Consider the following 12,810-nt stretch of genomic DNA (forward strand, 5'->3'; position numbering starts at 1 on the left):
TTTTTTCTTTATCAAAAAAAAGTTCTTTACATCCCCAATTGCGGCCTAATTTGAACACGTTTTTATTTATTGTAACATATTTCAGCTAAGAGAATTAGATTTTTCATAATTCTTCTAGTATTTTCGAAAATTTTCTTTTTTGTTGTGGAAAATATTATTGCGAATCTTTTCTGAAATCCGCATACCGGCCAACAACTGGTGCGCCAACAGCCCATGCGCCGGGTTGTGCGCCATACAAAATGTAAATAAACAAGTGTCAAAATGGTTCGCGCCAAGAGCTCTATCTCTCTTAGGGTTCGGTTCCATTTTTTTGTCTAAAACATTGAACGTCTTTATGTCTGGAAGTAATGTACAACAAAGATAATATTGACGGTAACAACGCTTTTACTTCATTAAACCACTGATTGATAGTGATTTGGCTAGTGAAAAACTTGGCGCACAGTCAATCGGCGCGCAAATTGTGCGCTGGTGTGCGGATTTGAGTTAATCGTCGCAAAGTGCCCAACACACGTTCTGCCCTGGCGCGCAACCTAGATGTCAAAGAGAAACTTGTCGAAATGCTAAAAATTCTCGAGAAGCTCAATACGCACTTTTCAAGTGTTGGTCCAGAAAAGTTTACTGTTTACAAACTTTTTGCTGTCAAAATGGGGTTCAACACATTATGGGGGTCAGAGATGTTGGCCCGCTTTTTTACTGTGGGGTAGTATTTGGATGACAAGTGGCTGGTGCAGACTGAGTTAAACACCGATTCTTGGCTTTCAGCATGATGAAGGTGCACTGCAGAGTCCTAACTCCGGAGAAATTGATGATAACAAAGAAGCATTTTACGAATAGCACGAACGCGAGTACGACCGCTGCCCAAACCACGACGCCAAGATCAATATAAAAGATCTTAATATTCAGATAGGCCATGAGAAGGAATCCGGACCGACATTGAAAAGTTCAACGCCCACCAGCCGAAGAACGAAAATGACCTACGACTCATCGATTTCGCCGCCTCCAAGAACATGTTCATTTGTAAGTGTTGGGAGGACCACCCTAACCGGAGTCAGCATGCAGCCGATGGCTCGCGATGGCTCACTGACAGACGGTCTAATGATAGATGTCATTCACGTCACAGTAAGAGAGAAATGTCATCGTGTAAATTAGTTTGTTTACTCGCATCGCATTATTCGTCCACATGTCCGTACTACATTTGTTTATAAGTATTTAACTTATTATTTGTTGTTGTAATCGCGACTTTGTTATTGCAACATTAATGTCGAATTCGTTTTTGAACCTGGGTTGGAACTGGATTGGCGGAAAATGTGTAAACAAACAAACGTCAAACAAACTCAAACTAACCCAGGTTGGAACTGAATCAAAAACGAAAACGACATAAGTAAGTAGTACCGTAGTACCTTTTCCCTTTACAGCCTCTCTCACTGTTACACCTAGAGATCACCACGTAAGACGGAATCGCAAATCGACCACGTTCTGATTGATGAATACATATCACTTCTCCGACAATTGACCAATCCAAATGCCTGTGTGGTAGTGATTCGTGTTCAAAATCCCCGTGTAAAGAATTTGTAAGAAGTTTGTAAACAACTTTTGTTCTCCCGTATAGAGATTGCTAACAGTTCACCTACCAACACTATCGAAAGTTTGTTTTTATCGAGAATTGGTTTTCTGGCATGCACGCCTTTACAATTCTAGGAATTATAAAGTAAAGATCAACAAAAATTCTGTGTAAATGACGACATTTTTGAACAGGCCGATTTGAACGTGAAATTTGATCCGTTGGCTTTGTTTTTGTATTCGACTCCGACCACGACCTGGTGATTGTTCTAAAGACGTACTTTAGAACATTTTCCACGGAGAGAACTGGTTCTGATTCGGAATCCGACTTTTACCTATGGTTTCGTGGCTAACTCGTTCGTTTTTGGCAGCCTGTCGGATTCAGTAGTGGGAGCACAGATAGAAAAGGATTCCATTCGGAGATTAGCGAGAACAGTGATGAAAACCCGATTTAATCCACCTATGGTGCACAGAACCCTTCTTACACTTATTAAAATTATTGTTGTATTATTTGTATTTAACATATTTGTTTTGTGGAATTGACCAAAAGTTCTAGAAAATATTGTGGATTTGGCATCTAGTGGATTGGTTTCCAAAATAGCATCATGGACCATGGACTAAACTACCAGAAATGCCAGACACTTCCTAGAGTCTTAAATGGAATATTTAAAAAATAGCTTTCATATTCTGGAATTTTGTATCTTTTATTAACTGCTAAAAGATCTTGAATCGATTAACAAATGGGTAAGAAAATCAGCGAGATGTACTTTGTCTAAATCAGTCAATTAAATTAGCTCCGAAGTACTTGGTATTCATGGTTATGGTGTAAAATCGACAAAAATGATATATCTATTAAGTTAATCAGTTTTGGCATTAGCTAGTTATTTTGGCTGTCTGGTTCTTCAAAGCTTTCATTTAACATATTGTTAGTTTCCATAAAATTCCTGTGTATTAGTAATTTGTTATTTATAATTTTGTTGAAAACAATAACCTGCTAGTATACACTTTGTATGAGGTTAGCATCATTTATTCAAAAATAATTTCCCATAGACTGGTCAAAAACAAATGCACGATAACAAGTGAATATAATAAAAAAAGAATTTATTGAAATACTCTTCGTAAGATATCTCAGTAATCAAATGTCGAATCGAAATAAAATTTCAGGGCCTTATACAAGCATATTGTAGCTTTCATTTGGTGCTTAGAGAACCCAAATCGGTTGACAGGCGGCTGAGATATTTATTATGGTACCCTTACCCTTGGTCAAACATCTCTCAAAAAGTTAACCTGTATTACTCCCAAGTACTCTTTGAAAGATATCTCGGTAACCAAATGTCCAATCCTAATGAAATTGTATAGGGTTCTACTAGAATGTTGTAGCTTTTATTTGGTGCCAGGATAACCGAAATCGGTTGACAGACGGCTAAGATATTTATTATGATACTTTTGGTCAAAAATCTCAAAAGGTTTAGTTGTATAAATCTGAAGTACTCTTCGAAAGATATCTCTGTAACCAAATGTCCAATCGAAATAAAATTTCTGGGCGATCTACTAGGATGCTGTAGCTTTCATTTGGTGCCAAGAGAACCCAAATCGATTGACAAACGGTCGAAATATTTATTATGAAACACTTGATCAAAAATCTTAAAAAGTTTAGAAGTATGACTCATAAGTACTCTTCGAGAGATATCTCGGTAACCAAACGTCCAATCGAAAAAAAATTCAATAGCGTTCTACTAGGATGTAGTAGCTTTCATTTGCTTCCAAGAGAACTCAAATCGGTTGACAGACGGCTGAGAAACGTGCGTGACTTTTTTTTGTAACGCACATACACACACACACACATACACACATACACACACACACACATACAGACATTTGTTCAGTTCGTCGAGCTGAGTTCATTGGTATATGAGACTCGGCCCTCCGGGCCTCGGATCGAAAGTCGGTTTTTCGAGCGATATTTATACCCTTCTTATGGGTGTAAGAAGGGTAAAAAGGCTTTTCCTACATACATTCCGTGATATTTTTGCTACTGTTTATTAAGCTCAAATATTACAAAGAGATAGTAACTTTTATACATTTGATGCAATTGCATTTTCATGCAGAGCTCCTTGAGAAACCAAATTTGATCATAAAATAAAAAAAAGGCTTTTCCTACATACATTCCGTGATATTTTTGCTACTGTTTATTAAGCTCAAATATTACAAAGAGATAGTAGCTTTTATGTATTTGATGCAATTGCATTTTCATGTAGAGCTAACTTGGGAAACCAGATTTGGTCATAAAAAAGGCTTTTCCTACATACATTCCGTGATATTTTTGCTACTGTTTATTAAGCTCAAATATTACAAAGAGATAGTAGCTTTTATGCAGGGCCCATATAGCCGAGGCGGTAAACGCACGGGTATTCAGCATGACCATGCTGAGGGTGACGGGTTCGATTCCCGGTCGGTCCAGGATCTTTTCGTAAAGGAAATTTCCTTGACTTCCTTGGGCATAAAGTATCTTCGTGCCTGCCACACGATATACGCATGCAAAATGGTCATTGGCAGAGGAAGCTCTCAGTTAATAACTGTGGAAGTGCTCATAGAACACTAAGCTGAGAAGCAGGCTTTGTCCCAATGAGGACGTTACGCCAAGAGGAGAGGAGAGATAGTAGCTTTTATGTATTTGATGCAATTGCATTTTCATGTAGAGCTAACTTGGGAAACCAGATTTGGTCATAAAAAAGGCTTTTCCTACATACATTCCGTGATATTTTTGCTACTGTTTATTAAGCTCAAATATTACAAAGAGATAGTAACTTTTATACATTTGATGCAATTGCATTTTCATGCAGAGCTCCTTGAGAAACCAAATTTGATCATAAAATAAAAAAAGGCTTTTCCTACATACATTCCGTGATATTTTTGCTACTGTTTATTGAGCTCAAATATTACAAAGAGATAGTAGCTTTTATGTATTTGATGCAATTGCATTTTCATGCAGAGCTCCTTGAGAAACCAAATTTGATCATAAAATAAAAAAAGGCTTTTCCTACATACATTCCGTGATATTTTTGCTACTGTTTATTAAGCTCAAATATTACAAAGAGATAGTAACTTTTATACATTTGATGCAATTGCATTTTCATGCAGAGCTCCTTGAGAAACCAAATTTGATCATAAAATAAAAAAAGGCTTTTCCTACATACATTCCGTGATATTTTTGCTACTGTTTATTGAGCTCAAATATTACAAAGAGATAGTAGCTTTTATGTATTTGATGCAATTGCATTTTCATGCAGAGCTCCTTGAGAAACCAAATTTGATCATAAAATAAAAAAAGGCTTTTCCTACATACATTCCGTGATATTTTTGCTACTGTTTATTAAGCTCAAATATTACAAAGAGATAGTAGCTTTTATACATTTGATGCAATTGCATTTTCATGCAGAGCTCCTTGAGAAACCAAATTTGATCATAAAATAAAAAAAGGCTTTTCCTACATACATTCCGTGATATTTTTGCTACTGTTTATTGAGCTCAAATATTACAAAGAGATAGTAGCTTTTATGTATTTGATGCAATTGCATTTTCATGCAGAGCTCCTTGAGAAACCAAATTTGATCATAAAATAAAAAAAGGCTTTTCCTACATACATTCCGTGATATTTTTGCTACTGTTTATTAAGCTCAAATATTACAAAGAGATAGTAACTTTTATACATTTGATGCAATTGCATTTTCATGCAGAGCTCCTTGAGAAACCAAATTTGATCATAAAATAAAAAAAGGCTTTTCCTACATACATTCCGTGATATTTTTGCTACTGTTTATTGAGCTCAAATATTACAAAGAGATAGTAGCTTTTATGTATTTGATGCAATTGCATTTTCATGCAGAGCTCCTTGAGAAACCAAATTTGATCATAAAATAAAAAAAGGCTTTTCCTACATACATTCCGTGATATTTTTGCTACTGTTTATTAAGCTCAAATATTACAAAGAGATAGTAGCTTTTATACATTTGATGCAATTGCATTTTCATGCAGAGCTCCTTGAGAAACCAAATTTGATCATAAAATAAAAAAAGGCTTTTCCTACATACATTCCGTGATATTTTTGCTACTGTTTATTAAGCTCAAATATTACAAAGAGATAGTAGCTTTTATGTATTTGTTGCAATTGCATTTTCATGCAGAGCTCCTTGAGAAACCAAATATGATCATAAAAAGTCTGTTGACAAACGTCTGAGAAATGTATTATGATACATTTTATCAAAAATCTCTCAAAAGCGTAAATTTCATTACTCCTTAGTACTCGTGGAAAGATATCTCGGAAACAAAATATCCAAACGGCATGAAATTTAATAGCATACTACTTGGATGCTGTAGCTTTCATTTGATGCTGAGAGAACTCAAATCGATTGCACACGGCTGATTCATTTATTATGAAGCATTTTGTCAAAGACCACTTAAAAAGTTAAGTTGTATTACTCCAAAGTACTCCCCGAAAGATATCTCGGTTACAAAATGTCCAATCGGAATGAAATTCAAAAGCGTTCTTCTAGGGTGCAGTAGCTTTCGTTTCGGGCCTTAAGAACCCGAATCGGTTGATAGACGGCTGAGAAATTTATGGTGATACACTTTGTCAAAAATATCTAAAATAATTAAGTTGTACTACTCCCTAGCACTCTTTGAAAGATATCTCGGTAACCGAACATCCAATCAAAAAAAAAAATCAATAGCGTTCTACTAGGATGTAGTAGCTTTCGTTTGGGGCCTTAAGAACCCAAATCGGTTGATAGACGGCTGAGAAATTTATGGTGATACACTTTGTCAAAAATATCTAAAATAATTAAGTTGTACTACTCCCTAGCACTCTTTGAAAGATATCTCGGTAACCGAACGTCCAATCAAAATAAAATTCAATAGCGTTCTACTAGGATGTAGTAGCTTTCATTTGCTTCCAAGAGAACTCAAATCGGTCAACAGATGGCTGAGAACCGTGAGTGACATTTTTTTGTAACATACATACACACACACACATACACACACACACACATACACACACACGCACATACAGACATTTGCTCAATTCGTCGAGCTGAGTTGATTGGTATATGTGACTCGGCCCTGCGGGCCTCGGATCGAAAGTCGGTTTTCCAAGCGGTATTTATACCCTTCTTATGGGTGTAAGAAGGGTAAAAAAAGAAGATTATTTGTTCTTGTTCGGAACAAACCTCAATAAATCCTTGGAATCAGTGATGTGTTTTGCAGCTGATCAAAGCTAAAATGATTTTATTCAAATTAGTATTCACATTCATTCTGTAGTATTCATGTTGAAAAAAAAAAAACAAACTTACAATTATAGTGGTCGATCCGACTTCTCTTTGCAAACAGATACACTATTTATACGCTAAGGCCGTACCATCGGGCAGTTTCTATAAAGGTTCCACAAATCGTATAAATTTGGCGCAAATGTAATTTAGTTCAGATTTTACCTACATCAAACTGATTGTGACACACAAATTTGTTGTCCAGTGTAAATTATGGTCCGTAAGTCGACGTATGTATGCTTGTTTAGGTTATCGCTGTATATTCTTTATGGTTCACTGCACGAATTTCTGCTAGCCTGCTTACTCTCACACGAAATTTGACGTTTGAGCGGTGTCGGCACCGCTCAAACGTCAAATTTCGTGTGAGAGTAAGCAGGCCAGCAGAAATTCGTGCAGTGGACCATTACACCAACAAACCTAACCTCAAAACGACTGGCAATTCTCAAGTCATTTTGACAGATGCAACATGAGCATGAAAAGGACGACAACAAGATCGGTAAAGTAGAATATATGATCCGTCTTTTTCGTGCATATGTTTAGTCTGTCAAAATGAGAATTGTCAAACATTTTCATGGCTCGCTTTGTTGGTGTAATGAAGAATTAAGTAGATATTTTGAAAATTCTCAAACTAATTAGGTATTAATCTATATAAATAAAAAATGGAATGGTGTTTGTATGTCACGAATAGGCTCGGGAACGGATCAACAGATCGATATGATTCTTTCACTGTTGCATTCCGCCAGGCCTCCGACGTGTTCGTACGAAAAAATAATTAGAAAAACTGATCGGGAAGGCAAAAAACGGGAAAATCTGACATTCCGTTTTGCGGGGCATTTTTCAACACAGCTGCATGTCAAAAAACAAAGTAGGCAGGCATAACGCCGTTTGTCGGGACAGCTAGTAATTAATAATCTTCCAGTAGTTCAACTTGCTATAGCATAGAACGCTCCCACGTGCTTCCTCATTCAACAAGAGTTAATCAAAAATCCTCACACACAGGCCTACGAGAAATGTCATCCGAGAATCCCTATCAGATTGTAGCAGTGCGCCCAGTTGGGTTTCTCACAACAGTACTATTAACTCTTTTGAATTTGTGATTGGATTTTGAATAGTCACTCTCTTCGAATTGTAACGTAGCAAATATAAATGACATTCGAGTGTTTTTAATACATCATAGTTTTGTCTTAATGGGATAAGGAGTTGTTATAACGCTTTCGAGCAGTTTGGGATTTCGACCTAGAAAGACAAATCCTCGGAAGAGTATAGACCAGGGCTTCTCAAACTTTCTCAGCTTGCGACCCACTTTTCATTTTTATAGAATTTGGCGACCCACCTGCAAGTATTTTTTATAAAATATGGTAAATCGCCAATTCATGCGTACCCTAAAAACTCGCAAATGGTTGCACACTCCTTGCTTTTCTAATTAGTTTAAGGTGTCCAAGTTTGCAGCATCAGTTGACTCTTAGTGTTACGAATTTAAGATATGATTCTAAGTTTGTAACCAGTGTGGCTCCATGCAACACTTCACAACAGGTCTAAAAATAAACCAAAAACATGCAACTTACACAAAGTTTTTGAAGATATAGTGGAAATTTTATGCTTCTGCAGAACTTTAAAATCTACTTTGAAATGAAATATCGGGTTGAAAAAGCTATACATATTCACAGCGTGTGGGTGAAAATCCAGTAGTTTTTAGAAAAATAATAGTACTGCTGGATGCTCAGATAAATCCTCTTGAGATTTTTAATCGTATCCTCCACACACACTTTTTTTATTTCCATTTTTATTGAAATCAGTTTTCAGTTATTCTGACTTCCAATAGTTATTCTGACCAGATTATCGACCTTCGGCAGAATTTTACTGGAGTTCGGTAAAGGTAAGGTTTTTCGTCGAAGTTTGATATTTTTTTGATGATTTTAGGAGCCCCTATTTTTATTATATTTTTACCGGCACTTAAGTCCAACTGAAAATGTCAACTTCAAGTAACAAGTTGAACTCATTTTTTAACGCAAGTAAAATCTTAAATTTTACTTTATTTACGAGGCTTTCAGCCCTAGGCTGGTTCGCATCGGAAAGCCTAATCTTAAAACTTCATCACCAAAATTTAAAGTGATACATATGCATATATTTAATGCACTAGCCCATATTTTTGACACTTCATCGCGAAAACTAGTTGCAAACAAATATTCAGCTGGGTAGAAGCTGATGAGAGTCGACCGCACTGTGGTGTCGAAATTTGCTGCCCGAATAAACTTTCAGCGGGCGGTGCACTCGTCTATAACCCTTTCGTGACGGAGCGCAAAAAAGTGAAATCTCCATACAAATTGCTCAACTTCCCAAAAAAGTAATTATTATTTTTACTCATTTGAAAGAACTACTCTTTATCTTTTGATTTCTAGCGTTGACTACGTAGATAAATCGGAAATAAATAATATGCGACAGATAAAACATTTTCATGTTTTACCGTTTTTGCCCACTTTTTGTTTACCTTGTTGTGGTAAATTTTACAGGCAACGTAAACAAAAGTTTATTTCACACATACAAGTATAAGTAATGGCTGAATTAGTGGAACAATTTACATCATATAAAACAAAGTCTAAACAGATGAAAAAAATATACAAAACTGTTACCGCTCAACAGCACAATTGTGTTGGTTCGTCACGAAAGGGATAAAACGGGTAGGCAAGAAAATAGAGAGCGAAAAAGGTGCAAAATCGCTAATAGATCTCCGCTGGTATATTTAATCGGCATGGTGTCTTCTACAATAAGTGCGCGAATTGGCCAAGGAATACTGCGCCGAAAACACCGAAATGATTTTTCTTACAGGCGGAGATGCATGGGCGCTTGCGCGTACAAATTTTCGCGCAACACATAATATATGAGAGCTTGTACATTTGCGACAATCAACCAGTGTGTTTCTAACTACCTTTCCCGAAAGACGTACAGGGGATGGCCAAAATGTATGGGATAGGCAACTTTTTTTCTCTCACAAAAAAAAATCAACATGCTGTAACTTTTCATAGAGTGCATAAAAAAATCTCAAATCTTGACTGTTTATCAACCTATTATATGTGCATCATTGGTACAAATTTGGGCCCGATTGATTAATGTTTCGCAAAGTTAGAACCGTTTGGGTAAAACACTATTTTTTAGACAACTCATTTTTGAGCTGTCATATCTCGGAGACCAGTGAACCGAATTGAATGATTTTTTTTAACTTTACCAACAATATATCGATACTTAATACGACGTTATAAAATGTAATATTTTCTCACAGTGAATTAAGTTATACCGGATTGGAATTTTGACCCGTATAGAGGAAAATAGGTCAAATTTACAATACCACACAAAAATTACTAAATGTGTGCTTCCTTCAATCTAAATAGGCTCCAATATATCTGATTAGAGATAACTTGAGAACAGAAGTGGAAAATCTTCGGACATCAACACTAAAATTTGTTGACATTGACGTAAAAAAATACATTTTTTCGAGAAAAATCCAAAAAGTGTCAATCCATGCTAAATTTTTTCAACGTTCAAAAACTATCTATGTTTTAATAGTTTGTGAAGCATCTGTATATTGTTAGTGTACGTTCAAAATTTCATTCAACTCGGTTCACTGGTTTTCGAGATATGACAGCTCAAAAATGAGTTGTCTAAAAAATAGTGTTTCACCCGAACGGTTATAACTTTGTGATAGTTTAATCAATCGAGCACAAATTTGTACCAGTGATGCACATATAACAGGTTGATAAACAGTCAAAATTTGAGATTTTTTGATGCACTCTACGAAAAGTTATAGTAAGTTGAATTTTTTTGTGAGAGAAAAAAAGTTGCCTATCCCAAACATTTTAGCCATCCCCTGTATTCCAGTGATGTTGATCGACCGGTGATTTTCACTAAATTAACTTTTTTCACACGCGTTCAAAAAAACCGATTCAATCCTGTCAACACTACTCTAAAGTACGTCTTTCGGGGAAGGTAGTTAGAAACACACTGGTTGATTAAAACAAATGTACACGCTCTCATATATTACTCCTACCCGTTTTATACACGTCTCAGGCCCGACTCATCTGCTTTCAATTCTTCTCATCTCACTCATTTCATCAGTCTATACTTTTCCGAGGATTTGTCTTTCTAGGTCGAAATCCCAAACTGCTCGATAACAGTGATGATCGAACTGCGCCCATAACCTTCCGCTATCGATGAACAATGTACGGCTCTGACAACCGCCATGGAGTGACTGAAGCAACCAGATGTTGCCTCAGCATACGCGCAGAATCTCGAGGCAGCGTTGCCAGACAAGGGAGATCTCGATGTGCTCTCCAAGCAGACTACTGGGTTACAGCGAAAGCAGCCATCAACGACGCAACAACATCAGGTGCGTGATAAGAACATGCACGATTTGATAAGGAGTGTAGAGCAGTAATTACGCGGGCGGTAATGCTGCAGCAAGAAACTCGACAGAAACGCCGTTCCCAAGAAACACGGAAATTCTTCCAGAAGCTCGATGCATCCCGCAACGACTTCATGCCGCAAGCCGAAATTTTCAGGAATAATAATGGAAGCCTTCTGACAGACGGACGTGAGGTGATCTGAAGGTCGAAGAAGCACTTCGATGAGCACATGAAAGGCGTGGAGATCGTCCACGTAGTACGGAGGCGGACAAGTGAGATTTCGCTACTTCCGCGGTCTTCCAAATCTTACTTGAACTATAAATAAAATGGCGGGCTGACCAACAGCAAGTTGAGTTGCTCCTCGACCCTTCCTTTCCAGGAACTTGAGTCGAACGGGTATTTAGTCTATAGTATTAGCCAGGACTCATTCTTCCAGGAGAAAAGAGAACAACTCAAGAGTCTGTCCATTTATGAATGGTGGAAGAACATGAGTTTAGAGAGGCGACCTCCACATAACCCAAGGACCCTCTTCTTGGGGATCTGATTAGCAGATTTACTCATTCTATAGAAAAAAAAAAAAAAAGATCGCTGATAGAGTTACACACCTGCATAGCATAGAAAATCAATTTCATATCCTTTATCCCAAAAATAAGTAAAACTCACCGGATTTCTCGAACAATTTTGGGCCACTTTGCGCTGATTAAGCATTTGATATTTCCTCCAAATGCATTGCTTAATTGGAATATTTATCTCGAACGTGAAAACTGTGCTTCTTTTCGCCTGTGCTGTGAAACATGGTGTGTATCAGTTAAGTTGATTCCTAAAGTTGGAAATTAACTCAAACAATTACAACTTTATGATTATTTTTCCTGAATGATAACTTGGACACTGATACTATCAGGTAACTAAATAACATCTTTGCCATTTCTGCTTTTATCAGCAAAAGTCAACCATTCTTCACTACAAAGCGAAAATGTTAATCTCATGTAATAAAATGAAATAGTCATTATACACACTTATTCTCACAGCATCCTCCCGTTCCTAAGTTCATATCAATAATGCTCCATTTTCATTAACCTCCCACAATAAACCAGCCACTCAGCGACGACGCCACAAGTTGGCTTTACGCTCATTTACGCTGGCGTAGGTTCTTCGTGCACTGAGAAATAGGTAAGGCACGGCTCCTGTTGATAACGACCGCCCGATGACAGTCATGCGACAATAAACGGCATACTCCGCACCGCCCGTCGTCATCGTCGTATGGTTTGGACTTGAGACAGCTCTCCGCGCCAAGGGAACGCTCGTCGACATCACTGAACGTGTTGCGCTGCGCTGCTACTGCTATTTAAGCCAAGTTCAACAACCATTGTTACCGCTAATAAACTGCTAGCCAGAGCTAGTAGCCGCCTCAGAGGGTAGTTGGAGTGTCTACAGTCACCGCAACACCACCACACCGACCGTCGTGCCCCGTATTATTTGGTCTCAGACAGTTTCCTAAACGGAACTCGCTTCGTTTGGCTACGAGATCGCAG

The 12,810-nt window shown here is 37.4% G+C and overlaps 1 long non-coding RNA gene across 1 annotated transcript in view; it reads right to left on the reverse strand.

The window, feature by feature from the left end:
* The window catches only part of LOC134287328 (uncharacterized), a 33,556-nt gene extending 21,362 nt beyond the window's left edge, over nucleotides 1–12,194 (reverse strand). The window contains exon 1 of the long non-coding RNA XR_009997219.1: nucleotides 11,942–12,194. This is a non-coding gene — a long non-coding RNA (uncharacterized LOC134287328). The remainder of the gene's footprint in view (nucleotides 1–11,941) is intronic.
* Nucleotides 12,195–12,810: the final 616 nt, after the last annotated feature.

This window comes from Aedes albopictus, chromosome 1 (genome assembly GCF_035046485.1).
Source record: "Aedes albopictus strain Foshan chromosome 1, AalbF5, whole genome shotgun sequence".
NCBI lineage: Eukaryota > Metazoa > Arthropoda > Insecta > Diptera > Culicidae > Aedes > Aedes albopictus.